We start from the raw sequence: 22230 nt of genomic DNA, 5'->3' as shown, positions 1-22230 counted from the left end.
CAGTATTGGTATGACTCACAAATCTAAACTTATACAAGCAGCATGCTGGCATTCTGCAACTCCTAGCAGTGCAATTTTTAACACCCACTGACACAGCAGTTCAAGTATCAAAAATTCTGCAGAAATACAGCTTCAGAAGTCCCTAAATATTTAGGAACAAGAATGGCAACCATTTACCCAGCACGGATTTTGTTTTAAGAAGAAAATAAAAATCCACTTACTCTTTCAACTTTACAGTACAGACATAAGACTTCACTCGAGCATACAAGTTAAGATTAAGCTTCTGACATTTAAGTCGTTTCATCTGACTGACAGAAGTCATTCCTATCACTTTTTGAAAAGTCAACACAGATGTGAAGCATCCTTACCAACTCCATCACTGTCCCACTCAGCAGTAAATCATATTTCATAAACGCACAGCATGATGCCTCTGGAAGTCCGTGATTTGCAGACATTAGTGTCTCCCCTCCCCAAGTGGGAGTGATCTGTTCTGTGTACGTGCTCGATCAGCATTAAGACTAATTCAAGTAAGATCATAAGCTTCAAGCCTTCACATTAAGTATCACATTTTGTCCTGGCAGCAAGTCTGATTTCTAATGGCTTCTTTCACCTTGAAATTAATTTTCAGTAAACTAGAGGGGCAGCAGCATGTTTTATAAGCTTCTTACCCTACTTAGTATTTCAAGTTAAAAGGGTATCTTTGAAATGATAACTAAGTATTGTTTGAAAATATTTTGGCAGTGGCACAGAATCTCCAAAGAATAGCCCTAGATTTAACTCAATTATCCTTTTACAAGAATTGTGGTTTGAGAAAACACAACAACTTCATAAACATAATAATCACTAAGCTTAATAGCCTTTGGCAACAATGTTCCAAAGCAAGTTTGGGTATTCCAAGATAAACCATGAAAATGCGTGTCTCAGACTGCACAAGCAAACAAAACACTTCTGTCAAAGCAACACATTATATCTAGCAATGACTGAATTAGTCAACAGGAACGTTGCAGAGACTGCAACCCAAAATCTGCAAAAGCTACTTCACGTTCTAGAACAGAAATAGAAAAGAACTGGAGAAAAGTTGGAGCTGCAGAAGCAGTGTGAAATAATCATGACACTACTTTACAGGGCACGTTAATCTCAGATATTCTACCCATTTATTGCAATTCCTGCTACATTGGAAGACACTCTCCCAAACAAAGCACAGAAGTTATTTATCACTGCAGAAATGGGAATTTCGAACTAAGAAAGCTGATACCTAGATACACACTAAGACAGTCCAACATTGTAATGCAGACTTTACAAGCAACAGACAATAACAAGCAGGTTTGACTAGCACCCCAAAGGCAGAACGTGCTAAAATTCAAGCTTCTTCCCACTGATTCCCAGTGCCCTTTTATTATCAGGTCCCACTCAATCCCTTAAATTCTTCCCCTGCCCTACCTTTCCAAGCTCCTACAGTGTCTGGTTCTACGCCTGCATCAGATGAGTTTTCTGTAAGGTCTGATCAGTGTAACACACTTCTTAATTACTTATTCTAAAGATGATACATGCTCTGATTCTGTTGTACAACTTCACAACAATTATTTAAGTCTTCATATAGATCCAAGATTACAAACCTAACATCCCTAGGCCCTTTCAAACAAACAACCCATTTATGCTGACTAGCTGAAAGTGCAGATTCATTTCAGCACATTGCTCCATAAACTACAGTATGATAAAACTGTATTTTACAATTCAAAAATAAATACCACTTAAGTGTCGGGAAGAATGAACATTACACAAAGTACATGTTTCATTGGAATTCTAATTTAGTCTATTTCAGTTACCCTATATGTTTATATACACCCTATGCACATACGCCATACACACACATACAACATCACAAGAGATAGGGCAGCAAAACGTAGTGCAGAAGGGAAAACAAACAGTTGGAAAACTTTTAAATAATATAGCACAGCCAGAACATATTCATCCCCTGTTTGTGCTGTGCCAGCAGCTGGAAGGCTGTGTTATGCTGCAAGCAGGGCTCCTGTCAGACTGAAACCTGCCTGGTGCTGCACACGTACAAATCTGCTGCTACAGCAGAAATGCAGACCAGCTCCCCAAACAGCGGGGTCACTAAGAAGTTAGTTTATTTACAGGAAAGGATGAGAGAAACAGTATGAGAACTCCAGTTTATAGGAAGAAATGGAGAGAGAAAGATTAATCCTAGCGTGCAGCTGTTCTAAAGCAACGAAGTCCTTTCTGTACTATGGGACGAAGCTATACTTTCTGTTTTAAAGCCCTCATAAACAATTTGCTTCCCTGTAAGTAGTAAAAAGCTTAAGTTTATAAATTGCTTGTAAATTTTAGATCCAACTCAGAACTTACAAATGGAGGAAGCTCTGACCTCTGGTATGTAATTCATCAAGGCACACCAGATGACGTTTTCCTATGTGCCTCTTGCTTTGGTCTAAAGTTTTAATGATTTCAAATTGTAGAGGCAGATAAAAGAGTGAAAGCTGGTCAAGCCCCTTGGTTATCAGCCAAAATATATTAATTCCTGTAGGTCATAACCAGTTTCTAGACATACCTTCCAACACAGATGGATCATTTGAGGTCTGCAACGGAGCAGAAGGAAAACTCCTGTTATCTCCTACATTTCCTTGATTGCAGAAATACAAAGTTTTCATTTCAGAAATTTCATCTTTCAGTTCTTCTCCACACCAATCACTCTCAAATTATGTTTAATATTAGGTATATAGTTTAGATAAAAAAGAGCCTTTATCTGCTATCATAGTCTCCAGGGTTGCATTCAGTAGAACAATGATCCAATGTCCCTCCATAAATCACTTGAGCTCCTCAAAAAGTCTCTGATGAAAGAAACTACTGCAAGAACTTAATTTAAGACTCAAAACATGCAACAAGTTTGACTAGTGTATACATCATAATAGCACTGCTGATCAGTCTACCTTACTGCCCACTCCCTTTGCACTGTAGACAAGCCCCTGATGTTCCTCAGATACAGCCCTGGTTCTCCAGCCAGAAGCAACCAAGCTGGGTCTGTTTCTATCACAGCTGCTACTGAATGGTCGTTAACACCTCCAGAATAATCACTTAATCTGTCGTGATCTCGATCAAATGCAATGAACTTTCCTTGAAATCCACAAGCTGATGAATTGGTTCCACACAGCCCCACACAACCTCCTGCAGAAGTCTGCAGACGAGTGTGGCAGGACTGCCTACCTTTAATGGGGCCTATATGCATGTCAACTTCCTTAACTTTCCCCATTCAAACAGCCCTTCATCAGTTGCACCATATTTACTTATTTCATCTAGAAAAGCAATTCTTAGCTGCTGAGGTGATGCTTATTTTCTTATTATTGTAGCCACTGAACCAAAGCCAAACCAGGTGAATGAATCCGTATGAGTACGCCAATTTTTGTAACTGATGTACTGAAATGATAGCTGATTTCTTCAATCCTTAGAACATCAGGGCTTCCCTGCTGGTCATCAGACAGCCCAGGGAACAACGGCCACAAAATCCCCAACCTCAGCATACTGCCCACGTGCCACTGGATACAACTGACGTGAGAGCTTCCTGAGAACCAAGTACCGCTGATGCTGCCCACTTCAGCTACACATGCAAACACCTCTGCCATGTCACTGTCACAGGTTTATGCCATTGCCAGTGACACACCTTACACAAAGGGCATCTTTTAGACTAGTAATAGCCAGCAAAAGAAGAAAACAATACTAGAATACATGTATAAATAACACACAAAACACATGAAATGCGTATGAAAAATCCCAGAGCACCACAAGACCCACGGTTACAGTTCATTATGTTAGGTGCAGGCTGACAATCATCACACGCTTCTAGGGAAGCATTCAGACCTTTCCTGGAACCAAAAGGAAGTTCTGGGAAGCAGCAACCACCGTTAGCCAGGAGCTGATGCATACGGTTCACTGTGCTGCTGAGGTGCCAGCCCTGCCTCACGCAGGAGGCAAACACTGACCCACACACACATCAGCCACTACACTGCTGCAGAGCACAGCCTTTTAAAACAAGCAAACGCCAATCTGCAAGGCACGCTGTAGAATGATTTACAAACAGTTTGATCAGCCACATACAAGACAGTTGTGCAGAGCAAACAGAAGAAAAAGTGCACTGGCTGTCCCAAGCTGCAGTGCCTCTGCTTCTAGGTTACAATGAAAATGAGCTACTGACATCCAGTTGAACTATCAGCACCTCACCCAGCCTGGTTTTAGTCTCACTGGTAGCTTACAAGCAAAATATTCACAAATACAGATTTGAAACCGAAAGAAATGTTAAATAAAGTCTGTTATTAGGGTTATCCTACGAGGAACTTTGTAGGAGTTTAGCTTGAAACACACAGAATTTTACACCAAACATTTTGGTGATAGTTTCAGTTAGATTTTCTTTTAAAGTATAGGCTGACATGCTAAAGATGCCTCCTTACCCCTCCAGGTTTTACATTATCTTTAAACATGTCTATATCTTATTCCACAAAGCTATAAAAATTCAAAAAAAAAAAAAAAAAAAAAAGCAAAACCAAAAACCCACCCACCTCAAAATAGTCAATATGTAATGATAGGTAATCAATGATCTAACTCAACAAATGTCTCTCATCTTGGAATTTATTCACATAATGCTCTTACAGTGAATGTAAACCACATTTTCTCTCAAATCACAAACAGCTTAATCCACAGTATCTACTATTTGAGGTAAAATACAACAATATTTTTACTGTTCACTGAAACCCACTCAACTTTATTATTCCATCTTTTCAAGCACTCCTCTGTTTTCTTTCCCCTTTTGTTCTGAAGTCAAGAAATACCAAAGGGTTTCTGGAGCTACATCCCCTTGATACAACACACTTGAGAAACTACTTTTCATACGGAACTAATTTACAATCTAACTACTTAAAAGCCTCATTACTGCAGCATTTCACATATTCCTCCTTAGCTGACAGGGAAGTTTCATATATTTCATTTCACAAAAAAGCTTGCCCTCTTTTCAGCTGCTGGATTACGTCCAATTTTTGACAATTTGAATGCCAGCATTTCTACACACTAATGATGGAGCAGAATATGAAGCTGAATGCACCCAAATGACAGAAAAGAGCTGAAGATTTTCTTTCCATAGAAGAATGAATGTTATCTGACCCTTCCTCATCTACTCCTCCCCCCAATAATTTTAGCTAATAATCACCAACAAAACTCCATGAGAAGACCAAATCCAACACATCTAGGTCACTCGTTTTTATGCAGGGCATTGGAAAACAACATGAAAAAAAGCTGTCTGCCACCTCTAGATTTTTTTAGCATTAGAAAATAGGTTTTGCTTCAAGTATGTTTATTTTCTTGAAAATTTGCTAGAATTTCATGTAATCACACGCTACAGTAGAACATAAAAACTATGTCAGTCAATTTCAAAGTAACTATTCTATATGTAGTACATGGTGTATGGGAACTGCTGAGTCACGGCCTGAACCTCTGATTGATCACCTGAGGTGAGCCATGAGTCAGCCAGAGGAGCACAGGTGAAGGCAATTCAGCTGTGCTGCTGGAAGGGGTGGAGCCTGGCTCCATTTAAGAGCTGGACCTATTTAAGAGCTGGCTACCAGAGGGGAAGGATCTCTTCTGGAGATCCCCTCTTTTGGTATCTTCTAGTGAGCTCAACCTAAGGGTAAGCTCTTCCACTTATTCTCTTTTGTGATCCTTGTTTGCTTTGCCTTACTCTTTTGATTATATTGCAATTATAACATCTTGATATCTATTGATTATACACAATTACATTGTGATTATAACATCTTGGTTATACACATGGAAACTAAGATTTTTTTTTTGATGCAGAAGTTTAACACTGTATATTTCATGCATAGTATCCCATTTGCTCCAGTACTAAAACTTACACTGAAGGCAGAATGTTTCCACAAGGCACAATCCCCCACGCTCTGCTCACAGGGTAAGCGAGCCAGGCACCGTGCAGCCTGGCATCTCAAAATCAAAGCAGGAGCACTTGGATGTATCACACAACAACAAGTGTGTATCACTCTACTTGTTAGCATGAAAGCAGTCAACCTTTAATTACTTTATTTAATCTTTCCCCAAAAGAGCTACTTCTCATGAAGCTCTCCAAGTTGCAGCTACAAGGTTTACTCCTCCTTCAGACATCTTCCTACACCGAACTACAAAGTACCCACCTGCTGGGTCTCCTTTGCTCCCACAGAGTTCAAAAGCAGTAAATAGCAAACTGAATGGCGTATAAAGTAGTTGCACCTATTTTTCTTACAGACCTGGCTGACTTTTCTCACCTGCAGTTGCACGAGAGTCAAAATATTAAGTGTAGAATCACAGAATGGCTTGAGTGGGAAGGGACCTCAAGGATTACGGATCTCCAACCCTTCTGCCACATGCAGGGCCACCAACCTCCCCATTTAATTCTAGACCAGGCTGCCCAGGGCCCCATCCAACCTGGCCTTGAACACCTCCAGGGATGGATGGGGCATCCACAACCTCTCTGGGCAGCCTGTGCCAGCACCTCACCACTCTCTCTGTAAAGAACTTCCCCCTGACATCCAACCTAAATCTTCACTCCTTCAACTTAAAACCATTTCCCCTTGTCCTGCTGTTTTCTCTACCCATTCAAAGATCTGACTCTCCTCCTGTTTGTAGGCTCCATTTAGGTTCTGGAAGGCTGCAATGAGGTCACCCCGCAGCCTTTTCTTCTCCAGGGTGAACAAGCTCAGCTCCCTCAGCCTGTCTTCACAGGGGAGGTGCTCCAGCCCTGCAGTTCTTAAGCAGAACCTTAAAAAAATATTAAGAGTTCCTCAAAATCATGCTCCAATTTACACATCAATAGATAAGAGCAGTGGAAGCTATCAGAGATGTGATGTGAACATAAAACTCGATTTAACTGCTTGGAAACTGTTTTTTTCATTTGTTTTTGTGAGCCCTAAAACTTTAATATCTAAACTGAGCACAACCAATCCAAGGCTGCTCCAGGCTGAGCTTCGAGAGAAGTCAAAGATACTTATGTCCCTTGCAGGGGAGACAAGATGGGGACAGACAGTACCCTAGATAAGTGTTACTGACTTATTTTAATGTTAGTAATGTTAATGAAGAACTCACAAAAAATAAAAAAAATAAAATACAATAAAATAAAGTTAAATGTGTACAGTATCAGCATAATCATACCTTCAGAAAGGTGTTTTTGTTTCTAAATTCTATGCTATTAACAATATTAAGCTATGCTTTACTGTCATATAAAACGTTTTAAAACACACACTTTGAAGTGAATTGCATCCATTTAACAAACATGACTATGTAGCACAGGTGACTTAATACATACAAACTCTTCAAAAGAAGTAAACTTCAACTTTGCAGGTACATGAAATTGTGCTTTAAGGATCAACTTAGATAGACTTAACAGGACAAGGAAGTCTGATGCAGGAAGAAATACATATTTATTAAGCAAACAAACTGACACTTATGGATGAAAGTCACAGTAAAAGAAAACACATATGTGAAGGTCAGATGGTCCACATTCACTGTAGGCACAGAAAATCCAAGATAAATAACTAAAACTTCAGATTTCGAAGGGCAGCTCGTTGCCCTTTACTAGTAGAAATATTTCAAGATCCTAAGTGGCCATAAGTATCTGAAAATAACAGCCATAATACATACTTACACTCAAAGAGTCTTACAGAAACTAGAAGCTTATCTCAGTTTCTGGCCTGTGTTGTGCCCCTAAGACAAAACAAACATTGCTCCAGAACTGAAGACCTAAAAGACAATCAGAAATCGCTTTCCCCACTTTTGTTTTCAAAACAGGTTCTGGAACTTGGAGGAGGGGGAATGTAAGCACTAGGTAAGAAAGGTTTACCCACCTACCTGCCTACCTGAAAAAGGAGCAGTGGGGGCAGGGTGAAAGGAAAATAGTTTCAAGTCTATGTAGCACATTCCCCTCTTCCCTTCCCGTATACATTCTTTTCTAGTCCAGCAGCTTTTAAGAATGAAGCATTATCAAGAGTTGCAGGACTGCCTGATAGGCATGTATTACTCAAGATATCTCTAAACATAGGCCTAACAATATTATAATACTAAATAAATCCCACAGAATTACAGTACGGTTTGGAAAGGACTTTTAAGACAATCTAGTTCCAACCCCCTGCTGTAGGCAGGCACACCTCCTTCCAGACCAAGTTACACAAAGGTCCATCCAGCCTGACTATAAAATTCAATGCTCAGAGAACAATTATTGGATAACACTGAGTATAACATTAGCTTGTTCATTACTTTTTGAGATCTAAAATGTTCCAACCAAATGCCTTTTACTAACAAAGATAAATGGAATGGCATTCTTCCCAGCCAAACTGCAAGTAAAGAGGATGCTTTCTCACTAAAATCAATGCCATAGCCTAAAACATATACTGTAAATGAAGATAAGAAGAGAGATTCACATTCACACAGAACATCGTTCACACATGTGCTAATTAACTGCTTTTAGGAACCTCAAAGGAAGGGCTAATCATTTTGGAGAAAACCATCTCCAAGCTAGCTACACAAACACTGCATGGACTGATGCAAAACTTTCAGCTTACTTTGGCATTGATGTTGGTGCACCTAATAAAATTAACACTAGAGCTGCTCTTTCACAGTTGTTGCTGTACAGATTGATGAGCAACACACACCATGCTTTCAAGGCCTGGAAGGCTGCTCAGTGGTCTTAAGGAGAAGGAAACACAAGGCAGCTGCTATGACTCAGAAGTGATTCATGACTATTTAATTCTATCATCCTAGAACTCTGCAAAGACAGGTACAGCAAGTTAAAGTAGTTAAACTATTGTAATCATTATAATTGAAAGCAAAGTCTAAACAATCAATAGGGAAATCACAAGTCATTTGTGATCCGATCTTCCATGAGACATTAAAAAAAAAAATGTAGGAGTCAGGTGGCTTCTCCTATTCATTAATAAAGGAAAAAAGAAAGAAAAAAGGTTGCTTCTGCTGAGATCAACATTTGCTCTGCAATAAGCATGGCATTTAGTGCTGTGTTTACTGCAGGTTTAATTCCATTTGTGTGTCATCTAAAGAAAAGCTCCAGACTTCAACAGACTTGTCTTGCCCAATAAAATTTTTATAGAGCAGCAAAGAATATTTACTAATTGAAATCATGTATGAAGACCACAAAATCTGTACTCCCACAGCAAAGTTTAAAGCACATCACTAGTGCTTCTTTCCTACTGCAGACTAAGGAAGTACAGCCATCAGACAAGAGAATGAAATTTGGAAGACATACAGCAGTGTAATTGTCATAGGTCTGTATATTTTTATTCATTTACTTTTAATAGAAAGGTAGCATGCATCCCCTCTAGCTTCAGTAGATGAAAGTGTAGTTTATCTGCATAAACAGAGACACAATGGGAGGGTACTCTAATAACCCAAAAGCAGAGGTGTAATCATTTTCTCTTGTAGCAGAATTAGCACATACAGTATGATAACACTCAGAAGGTATGCCATGTGAAGGGTATGCCATGGTACATAAATGAAGAGATAGACCGTGAGCAGCAAGGCAAAAGGAGAGTATGATGTGGAAATACAAGATGCAGACTGTTCAGACTCAAAGACAACTAATGCAGACCTGATGAGGGGAACCAGCAGACAGGCAGACTACTGAAACATCTCACCGGCTGCACCTCACACCGATGGCAGAGATGTGAATTTCAGGAGAGGAGGGAGGAGGCCCTTGAAGTACTCCAGATGACAGATACAGGCCTAAACTTTGTTTGTTAAGACAAAAAAAGAAAATGTAATCTTGGGAGATGATGTTTGGATAAGGAAAAAGGATAGGAATTAAATTTGACTGTGGATTGAAGGAGAAGGGAAAAAAAGAGGGCAACTCCCTAACTACTGCCCTGGGCGACAGAGGATTACAGTGCTGTCAGCAGCACTGCAGAGAGCAAATGAGTTAAGTTAGAGAGAGATGATAATGAGTTCTGAGGCATTCAAAATGTTTATGATAATAAGAAGCACTGCAAGGCAATGCAGGGCTGAATGAAGGCACGCAGAGCCATGAAGCTCCACAAAGAAACATGGTAAGCTAAATCAAGGAGATAAGACACAAGCTTCCCAAAAATACTGCACATGTTGGGATTACAGGGAGCAGGAGGACAGAAGATGCCTTCAGCAAGCAGCACTGCAAGCTTCATGTTCCCAAGAAGGGACAAGGCCTTGGCAGCCTGGCAACCTTCCACGTGTCCTATCTTCTCCTACTCCCACCAAGCCAAAGCAGCTCTTAGCTGTATGCTTTCTAAAAGCACAACTACACTTGGAAAATGTAAATACGAGTTTGGCCTGTGATAACTATTCCTGTTACAATTACTGCAGTCATTTAAAAGGAAAAGTTTTTTTTTTTTTTTTTTTAATGAAATCATTCATCTAATTACACACTTCAAGCAGTGCTTGGATTTCTGAAAAACACAATCAGACACAAGGAAAAACCTAAGAAGAGCATTATACCCCCTGCTTCTAATGGTTGGTTGAAAAGGCTAAACCTCCTGGGTGATAGCAAGGATTAACTTGAGTTTCAGTATCTTTATTTTTAATTATTAAACAAAACAACAGTACTATGCCTATACAAAAACAAATAGATGTGTGTGTGTGTGTGTGTGTGTGTGTGTGTGTGTGTGTGTGTGTGTGTGTGTGTGTGTGTGTATAAAAACCAAATCCAACTAACAGTCTCCAAGACGTCAGAATAATCGTAACAAATGTCCCTGGAGAAGCAGCCCTCCCCATGTTTGCTTGGTATCTTAATTTGCCTTTGGTTTCAAAATCCTGTGCTTGCCAAGAGCTATTCCTTTCAAAACCTCAGGAATTCCATTACTAGTTTTAAGCTAAATTAAAGGAAAATAGAAGCATTCAATGCACGGCAAAAGTATGCACACAGCGTTTGTTGATACTCATAAATAGACTGAAAAATTTCATCGTCTGAAGGATAACTGCTGCACAGTGAGCTCTGTTTGTGCTGTACAAGTATGTAAAAAGCTGCTGTTGTCACCTCAGAAAGGCTCAGCAGAAGAGACACGGCTATCACAATGGAATACAGTTTGCACTAGATCATCCATTTTTCACTCAAAGCTTATATGTAAACCAGAGCTTGTTTTTTCTGCAGAAGATAGTGGGAGTTTCCCATGTAAAGCTGCTGCTTCAACATCTCCACTTGGGGAAAAGATGGCATCATATGCTAAGGAACAGCAAAACAAGTCAACTCTCTGCGCTGCCAAATATCTGACAAATTATGAAACCAACACATTCTGTCTCAGAAATACGTTGCCACATGCTACTACAAAAAAAAAAGTACTCCATATAAGGACAGAGCTTTATAAAAACTTTTTATATTTTCCATCTAATATTGTTCATCTTTCCAATGCTCAGCCAACAAACAGTGTTACCACACTCGTTTTTACTGACTGGCTTACAGTAACACTGAGATGCCCCCAGCTGTACATCGCGCCAGGTGTCACACTAATGCACAAGGTAATATCTCAGTCCAAAGAAGATCTGCCTGAAAGACAACTGCCTGATGTGTGACGGTAAATCCGAGCAGGTAAGAACCACTTTGTGATTGCAGGAATTCAGTGGACCTGTCTGATGACGTTTTACACCTTCCATCAGAAATACAGGAATTCAGGTACCAGCATTCTGCACAGAGGGTCCATTTTCTCCTTGCAAAGGCAGGAAATTAAAGCAACTTTTCACTACTGAGTCAGCACGCAGTAATGGGTCAGTGGTTTACAGCAACCGTCACCACCATAGGAATGACAACAGCAGCATCTCAATGCTGCCAGGACCAAAATCATTAGGAAGAGAAGCCAAGGGAAAGAAGTCTGATCCTCTGACTCAAAGTGCTAATGGAGACCCAGTCTCTTCCATAGTCAGAGTACAGACCAGAACCCCTCTCACTTTCTCAGATGTGCTAATTGGCCAGTAGTCCTCACAGACATCTCATATATGATTTCTGAATCAGAATTGCCTGAGTGGAAAAGGTGTACAAAAAAGCTGTAAAGTAAGAAATAAACAAGAGTAGCTTTGATGTAAGAACACACTTCTGGGACCTTCAGTAAAATCTCAGTTCAATAACCTACCAATACAGAGGCATTTTCACCAACAGCCAGCACTGGATGAGAACCTTTACAGCAAAAGGAAGGAAATGAGGTTCTGCAAGAAGAGCTGGCAGGTCTGCTAACTATGGCAGACTCTGGAAGTTAAAGCAAAGGCAGCCAAAGTGGCAACAGCATGTATCATAACCATGTTCTGCTTAGAGGAGAAACAAGAGGAACACATTCTGTAACACAGGTATTAGTCTTTGTCAACCGAGATCTAAGTGAAAAGTCTGGGGATTATCCTGGGCCACCTGAGAGTGAGTGGCACAGTAAGCACAGCTCACATGGCAAGAACCTCAGTGCCCTCCAGATGGACGTGAAGGCATTTCAGGAGAACAAATAGGACACGAAACTAAAGGATTCAGAAACAAGGGAAGGAAACAGCAATCACAACACTTCCACTAATTAGAAAAGAATACATACAGTCCATCTCAAACATGCAATAATCATGACATTTTATTGCATGAACATCAGAAGAAAAACTACTAGTTTTCTTATTAAAGCAATTTCAAGCCTGAGGGAAAGACTGAAATTCTGGAGGATCACATGGCTCCAGGAATATGGGCTTTAACAAAGAGTGAACTGCATCAGCTGCTGTGATTGCTGCCACCCAGACTGAGGCAGTGAATAGGAATCTGAAGGGAGTGCTATACTGGAGAATGCTTCACACACACACACACACACACACACACACACACACACACAAATGCTTACATACTTACATGAGGAGCAACTACACACCAGATTATAACCTGTTCAGGTCTGAAAGTTTACATATAGCACTGATTACACAGAAGGGGCAACAACAAAAAAAAAAAAGAAAAGAAAAAAAGAAAGTGATGCATAAGAGTGGACAATGCAAAGCCTGCTACGTTGTGCCTGCTCCTGTACCACTTCTGCTCAGCTAAAAAAACACCTGCTCTGCTGCATGGAATTACACCTCTGGACTCCAGTTTTCAGCCAATTGCTCCTCAAATAGCTTAGATGAAGAACAATGTTACTTAGTAGCTGACAAAACCAACATCCATTAAATCTGTTTCAGAAAATGCGACTGAGAAGCTACAGGTAGATAACCGTTCCCAGCAGGCACTGCTGCCCAGTTACTGCCATTCAGTCAACAGGGGTGATCATTTGTAGAGATCTGCAAGAGCCAGAATCGCAGAAGGACACACGCGTCCACTTCAGGGAGAGTTCACTGAGCTGACAGCCCAGTGAAAGCAAGCAGAGCCATCGCTGCCCTGCGCCGCTCAGTGTGCCTCAGGCAGGCAGCGCTGCTAACAGCTTCTGTGCTGCAAAGGATCGATAGGCACGGCAAGCTACGGCAGAGCAGCAGGGACAAACGGCTGGGGTACACAGCCTCTAAAACTCTCCTGAAACATCAAGCAAAACTTCTGTTACAGCCTTGAAGTCCTAAGACAGATTTGGAAAACCACTAAGCATTGCCTCATCACTTTAACAGAAGAGTCACATGCTGCCTCCTGGGAAACTGTCTGAAGCTAACAGCATTAAGTCTCAGGTCAGCCTCAGCATTTTCATCGTTTGTTGTTATTGTTGTTCAATTTAGTTATTACTGCAGAATATCCTGCAGGTTCCTTAGCACACACTGATAACTATCTTATTTTCTCAGTCTTTTTTATGTTTCAAAGCTCAATATATACACAACAAATTCATTGTCTCAAGAATCCAATGGATGAACAGGAGTTATAAGCAGGAGCATATTTTTTCCATTAACTATCACTAAATTAAACAATAGGTACCAAGTAAAAATAGAAAAATAAGAAAAAGGGCATCAGGATACAAAAGAGCAGGACTCTTCCCTTAAGATGCCTTCAAAGTGCATACTGAAACCATAGTCACACTGCCAAGGATTAAGGGATCTCAGGTTTTAAGTATGCCGACAAACCACAACAAAACAATGCATCCAAACCCTCCGTGCTCAGCCCAAGCCCAACCTCACCAAAATCAGCCAGGATCAAGCACACTCCAGGCCAGCACAATGTGTCCCTGTTACCAGAAGCAAACTGCTCCCCTCACCTCCATTTGTGCAGCACTGCACCAGCCTCATCCTCACCCTGCACACCCCATTGGGAGCACCTCAGCCCAGTGCTGCACAGGCACCTGCCTGTGCCCAGGAGAAAGGAGCAGCAAGGGCTAGGGAGCAAACAGGACTGACTGTAATCTCCTGTAGTGGAGATGGTCCATGACAGCAACACGTTCACACAAAATGGTTCGGTTCCAGCTGAAGTCCCATAGTGCTGGCCACAGGTCAAGGCCCAAGCAGCCCTGCTCTTCCCCTCAAGCACAGGGGTCCCACCACAGCTTTCACAAAACACCCAGTCCCAACCTCACAAGGTGCCAGTCCAGGGCATCATCATGGAACGAACCATAGAATGGTTTGGGTTGGGAGGGACCAACCCAGTTCCAGCCTCCTGCCACAGGCAGGGTTGCCATCCACTAGATCCATCTTCCCAGGGCCCCATCCAACCTGACTTCAAACACCTCAAAGATGGAGCATCCACAACTCCTCTGGGCACCCCACAGAAAAAACTACTTGCTGTCATTGGCTCAGCTCCATAGGCAGCACTCCCAGCACAAGGAGTGAGCAGGGGGCAGGCTGAAAGGCAGAACGTCCAGTCATGACCCACAGCTGATGCTGCAAAGTGCACCTGTGTACCACCCCATTTTACATTTAAGTTTGCCACAGCAGCTCAGCATGATGATTCTAATACATTTCTTTTTGAGTTTAAGCATCAGCATTTTTTGGAAAGCTAAGCAGCCACGGCCTGCTTGGGCACAAGCAGCAGGAGGTGGGAGCAGGTAACTGCAGCAGCCAGCTTCACTCCCTGTGTGCTGCAAAATGAAGTCTTATACTAACACAGTAACCATACTTTCACCAGACATTCTATTTTGCATCACTGTAAAAACATAAATGCAATAGAACTAATACAGCCATGTTGAATATTATTTCAATTGTAGTTTATTTAACACAAGGAATTTAAACAATAGTTCAGGCAATTAAAGTGGTCTCGTAAACCTCTCTGCTGAAGAGTGAATTTCAGACACCACTCAAAGAGCTGTATTGCTGAAACTGTAAGACTTGGGGGTCACAGAAGTGAATAATGCTGACTGCAGGATCAGAACTTTACTAAGCATGGATATCACTATTTTCAAGCTGATCCTTGAGAAGTAAATTACTATAAGTAGTAGTACACACTGACTGCTAGAAATAACCTTGCTAACTTTACTAAGCAATTACATTTCTTACTGCATTGGTAGATTTAAAAGGGAATCATTTCCACAGCAAGTCAGTATACTTGTTTATACCCATCCGGCTAACAGAAGAAAGAAATGCAATCACATCAACACAGCAGACAAGAAGTATCAACCCTCCAGATCAATAAAGGGGCAAATGAAGTTCATACTGACATATATTGAACCTGCCTTTGCCAGTGCCATCTATTTTCCTACAGTTTATGAAATTCTCCTCTTCTTACAGAGCTGCATTCTTCCACAGACTGCCTATTAAAGGCTGCACAACTCCTCTTTAACCAAAGTTTCTTATAAGATTAAAAAGTGCTCTAAGTTTCTCTGTAGGAACTGTACTGAAATGAGAACAATTTATTTTGACTACAGCTAACCACCAGCTTTGAAGACAAGACACCAAACTGGAAAGTGAGCAAAAAGCTTTTTAACCAAATATAAATACAACTACTGGAACGTTGTTTCAACAAGCATTTTCAAAACATTCTTGATACATAGGCAAATAAACCCAGGACTTCTCAGTCAAGAAATAATGTTCTTAATCACTTTCCATTTGTGATGCAGGGAATATTTTTGGACCTGAACTGGTGACTCACACTGATACCAATGCACATTTGTCTTGAAGCAGGCTCCAACACCGCCCGCAGGACGGCTGTGCTGCTCAGATGCACTTGCAAACTGAGGGAAACAGACAGGGAACCTCACTGGCATTTCTGCTGATCCAGACAAGCAAGCAGATCTGAATCTGGATTCAGTGGATCTGAATGTTTCTTCGTACCAACCCACTATTAAAGCAGCCATGTTCCTCTAAATACAAATGTACCGCAGAGCCAGCAGTGTGGACTGAATGAAAGTCATCACACAGAATGACCTGTATAGCTAATGCCATTAAAGCAAGACACAATACATGTCTGTGCTTCTTGCTCGTTACGCTAAATGTCACTTTGTCACTAACACTGTAAGTGAAAAAAAGAAAAAGCTAAGAGACAGCACGGTGTCATCTCTGACCAACTGCCCAACAGCATTCCTAACCACTCCTCACAATCATCACCCCTTGTGCTTTGATGCCGTGCGGGACACGGAGACCGGGAAGCCAAGAGAGCATCCCAGAGAGCCACGGCTTGGACAGAGAACTAAGGAAGAGTGGTACCGAAAGCCCTTTCAACCTATGTGATCCTCCACATCCATCCCTCCCGCGCTCGCAGCGAGAGGAAGGGCCCCAACGCGCTGCGGGGAGCGGCCGTGTGCCGGGAGCAGCGGCAGAGGAGCGCCGGGAGCAGCGGCCCAGCGCTTGACAGCTGGCAGGGCACGACCCATGGCAGCGCGCAGCCGTGCGGGCACAGCCGCTCCCGCATCCCGCTCCTGCCCCCGGCAGCCCCCGCCGCCAGGCCGGCCCGGCCGGCCCTCCGCTTTTGTTCCGAACCCGCTCCGCGCTCTCCCGACCGCGCTCGCTCCCTCCCTCCCTGCCCGCTCGCTCGCTCGCCCGCCCGCCGCTCTCCGGCCGCAGCCCCGCCCGCCCGCGTCGCACCGCCGGCTCCGCACTCCGGCGGGGAAGGAGCGCGGCCCCGGCCGCGGGGCAGGGGCGAGGGGAGCCGGCCGGGCACCCCGCGAGGCGCGGCCCGGACAGGGACGGGGGCAGCGCCCGCACCCACCTCCGCCATGAGCCCGCGCCGGCCGCCGAGCCAGGGCCGGGCCGCCCACCACCACGGGGGCGAGAGGCGGCCCCGCGTCCGCGGCGGGGAACGGCGGCGCCTCCCGACTGCGGCGGCGACAGGGCCTCGCTCTGGGCCGGACTCCGCCGCACAACTTCCGGAGCGCGGCGGCAACGCCTTCCGGGGCGGCCCGGCCCCGCCGAGTCGGGCGCGGTGTCGCCGCTCGCTATAGGTCCGCCGGCCGGCTCCGGCTCCCGTTGGATCGCGGAGCCGCTCGGTGCGTCCCGCCTTCCCGGCGGCGTGTGACTGCTCGTAGGGCGATTGCGGCTACCTGGAGTCTCTTGGAGAGGCGATCTAGTCTTACGTCCTCTCTCCTGGCGGCGGCCACAGCGGTGCTCCCCTCCGGCACCGCCCGTACGAATGCGGGAGCTGAAGTAGTTGAATGCTTTGCAGAGATTTTCTCCAGCTGCACAAATGATGATGCCTGCAAGGGAGCGGGAATACGGCTGTTGTTTAGGGCTTGTGCCGTGACAGCTGCTGTGTGTGTGAGCCCGTGCTCTGAGATCTGGATGGAACAAGGGTAGGGCATGAGATTTGGCTGTAGTTGGGTCACATAACGAGAAGGCACTAACAAACATCATTATCTAATATGCTGTATATGCTCATGTTCCATAAATATGGCATATCTCATGGCTACAAAGCAACAAGCTGCTCTCAAGACAGTCATCTGCAGCACCTACGTGTCCTTTAGGTCCTTTGATATGCAGACTCGCCTTTATGTTGGCTGTCAGCTCAGCTGCCGTTGTTTGTTTCAAACTGTGAGTCTACATCCAAGCAGTATTACTATACTGCAGTTTTCCATAGCCTCCTCAGCAGCATCTGTATAAGCAATGAAAAAGTCTCTTCTGTTGGGTCTTTATTTCCTGCTCCCTCTAGTTCTCATCATGCCTTCACCTGCTCATATAAGCAGCTGAGCTTGAACTGTATGTCAAGTTTGGTTCCAGGCTGGGTAGCACATTTTCTCTTTGACAGCTAAGTTCTCTATCTTCTACTGGTTGCTGGTCTTATCTACAATCATTTTTCATCATCCCAAACTGAGATGACCACGTGTCCATCGAGATGCACTATAGGTTCTGTACAGATTCTTTTGAAGACCGATCAACTGCTTGCAGCTGTCTACAAATTATGAGCCAACACTGCCGTAGGTCCTTTCATGGCATCTTCAGTTCTGTTCAAGAATGCTCTAAACTTTCTTTTAATCAGCTGTGAAATCAGAGACAACTCTGTTTTTCCAAATATCTCATTATGCTGCTACTAATGCCACCTTTAAAGGTTCCCTGTCAGCAGTTGGCCCATAGCTAAAATTTGCATATATACTATTTTAGTCACTAAGCATTTCAGTGTTTACTTGGCATTTCATATATGGCCTTTTAATATACAGTGGCTACTGGAGGTGCTTAATACATGGTTTTCCACTGCAACAGAATTCATCATTCTCTAATTCATAACTGGTTTACTCAATTAAATGTTGAATTAAATGTGCTATTTTTAAGTACTACTTAGAAGAACTCTTTTATTATTAATGTCACTTTCACCCCAAATTAAAATTTCCAGGTTAACAACTTTTTTTTTTTTTTTTTTTTTTAGTTTAAAAACTAGGAGGCCATAGATATATTTTGAAAAGAGTCTTTGGAGAAGAAAGGAGATTGAACCACATCAGTTACACTGTAGCTCGTGTTTCCAGCAGCTCTCATTTCACTACTGTAGCATCTCTCAGTGTTGGTTCATAGACTCATGTCACTCCAGTTCCTGTATTCTTACAAGGAGGGATCAACACTGTGGGATTTATCATTGAATTTGGACCTAGCAGATTATTGCCTTTGCCTGTAAGCTACTTTAAAAATTAAAGACTATTCGGTTCTGTAATTAAAAGAGCAGCCCAATCATATATTAAATTTTATCAGTAGATTTATCTCATTAATAAAGTTTTCCCTTACTCATCTTACCCTTACACATAGCAGGGGGGTTGAAATTAGGTGATCATGGTGGGCCTTTTCGACCCAGGCCATTCTATGATTCTATGATCCATCTTGTGTTCTTAATGCCTGGGTCTGACAAAGAAGGAACACTGAGGGAATGGAATGCCAGATTGTGTTTCTGGAGTTCCTTTGGAATCTATCCCATTTCATGTCTTCTCTAGTGGGAAGCCCTTTCTGATCAGCACAAGTTGTGTATACTTCAGCGTACTGACCAAAGCCTTGAAATATTTTTGGAGATGGATACCGGGTCACATCATAAATGTTTCAACTACAAATTGAAACATAAAAGAGTAAACAGTTTCTCCTAAAAATAAAACTGTAGCAACAGCTTCATGACAAATCACAGAAAACTGCGGTCATTTCATGTTGTGATGAACAAGGCCTTTGATTTTGCTATAGGCACCACCTAGCTCAGCTGTAGGTGAGGGCTCCTATATAATAGTGCCTTTCAGGGTTTGTGACTCAGCAGCAAAAGCATGCTCCTGGCTGAAATGTGGTACAGAAACTTGCTCTCTTTCTCTAAGACGTTACCTAGGAGTGCAATTTTATTCTGTCAGTCCCCAAATCCATTGGACACTTAAAAAAAAAAATGATTTAAAAAAAAAAAAAAAGTCCATAGCAAACATTTCAGGAGCTGGAAAACAGATTTACAAAGAGAGAGTGCGGGACTTATTGTGCTAGCAACAGCGCAACACTGGTCACATTCTGCCTCTCCTCATGTGTGGCATGCTAAGTAGAATGACCCTTTGTATGTCAAATCAAGAAGTTGTTGTTTCCACAGTCAAACAAAGCCCTTGCATACAGTAAGGGCCATATAGCAGCCACTTATGGCCTGATCTGCACTTCTTCAGAAAAAAAAAAACTATCCCCATAGAGTTAATACTGTTGGTTTTTTTTTTCAGAAGTATAAAATTGAGCCAATGATTTAAACCAGTAGTTCACTGCTTCATTAATAAATTAATTGAATTAAATTAATAAAAATTAATTAAATTAATTTAAAAAAAAAGAAAGAAAGAAATCTAATGGTAAGTGAAGACATTGCATCTGGACAGTTTAATTCATAATGAAACCTCTCCTGAAATGGCTGGAATCTGACAAATCTTCTGTACTTATTCCTGTGATACTTGGGGAAGAGTGGGGCAGGAATTGCACAGATCATTGTTAGTATTGCACTTCATACGTCCTCAGGCGTATACATTGGCTTCATGCTGTACACATGTACCTCTACGTACCTCTGATATGATTAAAGGATTCATGAGCTCTGAATAATGTGCTGTGATGGAGATGATGCTTGTTGCTGTGAGTATTGATCCATAGAATTTCACAGAATAATAGAATCATTAAAGTTGGAAAGACCACTAAGCTCATGAAGTCCATCCATCAACCCAGCACCACCACGTCCACTAAACCACGTTCCTCAGTTCCACGTTTGCTCCTTTCTTGAACACCTCCAGGGACGCTGACTCCACCACCTCCCTGGGCAGCCTGGTTCAGTGCCTCACCACTCCTTTGGAGAAGAAATTTTTCCTAGTACCAAACTTGAACCTCTCCTGGCACAACAGGAGACCATTTCCACTCATCCTATCACTGTTACATGGAAGAAGAGGCCAATCCCCACCTTGGCACAACTCCTTTCGGGTCATTGTGGAGAGTGATCTGGTTTCCCTTGAGCCTTCTTTCTCCAGAACAAACAATCCCAGATACTACAGTGAGTAGCAAAAGTGTAATTTTAAACTCAGGTATTTTCTCTGACCTTATTTTATGCTAAGCTTACTGAGATTTTGTGTATTTTACCCCTTCAGATGCTGGATACTTAGTCCCTTGCCCATTTGAACACTGAAAGTGTCAAAGACATTATTCTATGAGTGAAACTGCCTCTTGGGCCTCCCGAGTTCTACAAATTCAGTTTGCTTCACAAGTGAATGTTCTGCTTAACTGAATTGAACTGTTTTCACTTCCCCCAACAAAGGCTGCCACATGCAGCTCCCGTAACTTCTTTCTGGCTGCTTCCCAGGAGCAGCACCAATGTGCTGACTGCAGAGTGTTTCACGGGCCGTTTCCAACTAGCCCATGATAACCAAGTGGGATGTAAACCTAATTCAAAGAAAAAAAAGCTACACTACATCGCAATAACATTTGAGAACAGATATTGTCAGATGAAAGCAAGGAAATTCCATGTGAAGACAGATGCTATGCCCTTCATTCACCCCCTGTTGTTGCAGAGTTTCGGGGCCTCAGAGCTGTGCACATTTAACTGTGAAGTTTGTACAAAACAGTGTTTGAAAAGCATCAACACAGTGTCAGATTTTTAAATATTAGGCAACTTGTGCAACTGCAAATGGACTCCCTTGTGAGTACAAAGTAGAAGGAATTAATTATGTGTAATCATGCTCAATTCTTGTAGTTTGGAAAGCTTCCTCAAGCAGGACACGGCATGGATGCCTCTCACAGGAAAAGGCAGCTGGTTATTTTAAATCTCTGCATGCAGCATGTGCCCTTTGCCTTATTTATTTATTCATTCAGTGAGTAACTACTTCGGTATTCTTAGGGCATTTGTCATTGTATTAGTTGATATGTCATTAGCATTAGTGGGATTATTTCCTCATTCTGTCTTCCAGAGGAAGAGTTATAGCTGCATGTTACTTACAGGGGAGCATTGGCTAGGTGTGTGGGAGTCCTGGTGTTGCATAGCTCAGTGTTGTGGCACTGATCATTAAAAAATCATGCTGCTTGGTGGAGTTGATGGTTCTCAATCCAGGTTTCGCAGATGGTGTGTGGTGGAGGCAGCTGGAGGAGTGGGATCACATGGGATCCAAACAAGAAGCTTCTCCCTGCGAGAGATTGATGGCATTTGTGTGACTGCAGGCACAGTGCTTGGATTTAGTGCCTAGGAATCTTGGAATATAATGCTCTGCTGCATCCCATAAGCAAGTATTGTGACTGCTGCTGGAAAATTGGCAGAGGGACTGTGTGTGTTTGCCCTAGTTGCTACAGTGGGAATTTGGGAACTCTGGGTTAGGATCACACTGCAAATTCATGGTGAAGATGCTGACAAATGGTCCATTTTACCAATTCCACTATAAGGGAGGTGTTTCAATGCAGAGTAGA

At 42.6% G+C, this 22230-nt stretch overlaps 1 protein-coding gene across 2 annotated transcripts in view; it reads right to left on the bottom strand.

Moving 5' to 3' along the window:
- Nucleotides 1–17200, bottom strand: part of FRS2 (fibroblast growth factor receptor substrate 2) — a 48884-nt gene extending 31684 nt beyond the window's left edge. The window contains exon 1 of one of the 2 annotated variants that reach the window (XM_048959526.1): nt 17084–17200. The gene's annotated coding sequence lies outside the window, so the exon portion shown is untranslated. Of the gene's footprint in view, nt 1–2572; nt 3121–17083 lie in introns of those variants that run through there. The other variant, XM_048959542.1, reaches the window with a different exon arrangement.
- Nucleotides 17201–22230: the final 5030 nt, after the last annotated feature.

Source organism: Lagopus muta, chromosome 1 (assembly GCF_023343835.1).
Source record: "Lagopus muta isolate bLagMut1 chromosome 1, bLagMut1 primary, whole genome shotgun sequence".
Classification (NCBI taxonomy): domain Eukaryota; kingdom Metazoa; phylum Chordata; class Aves; order Galliformes; family Phasianidae; genus Lagopus; species Lagopus muta.
The sequence above is the reverse complement of the archived record's forward strand: the minus strand, read 5'-3'. Positions and strand labels throughout refer to the sequence as shown.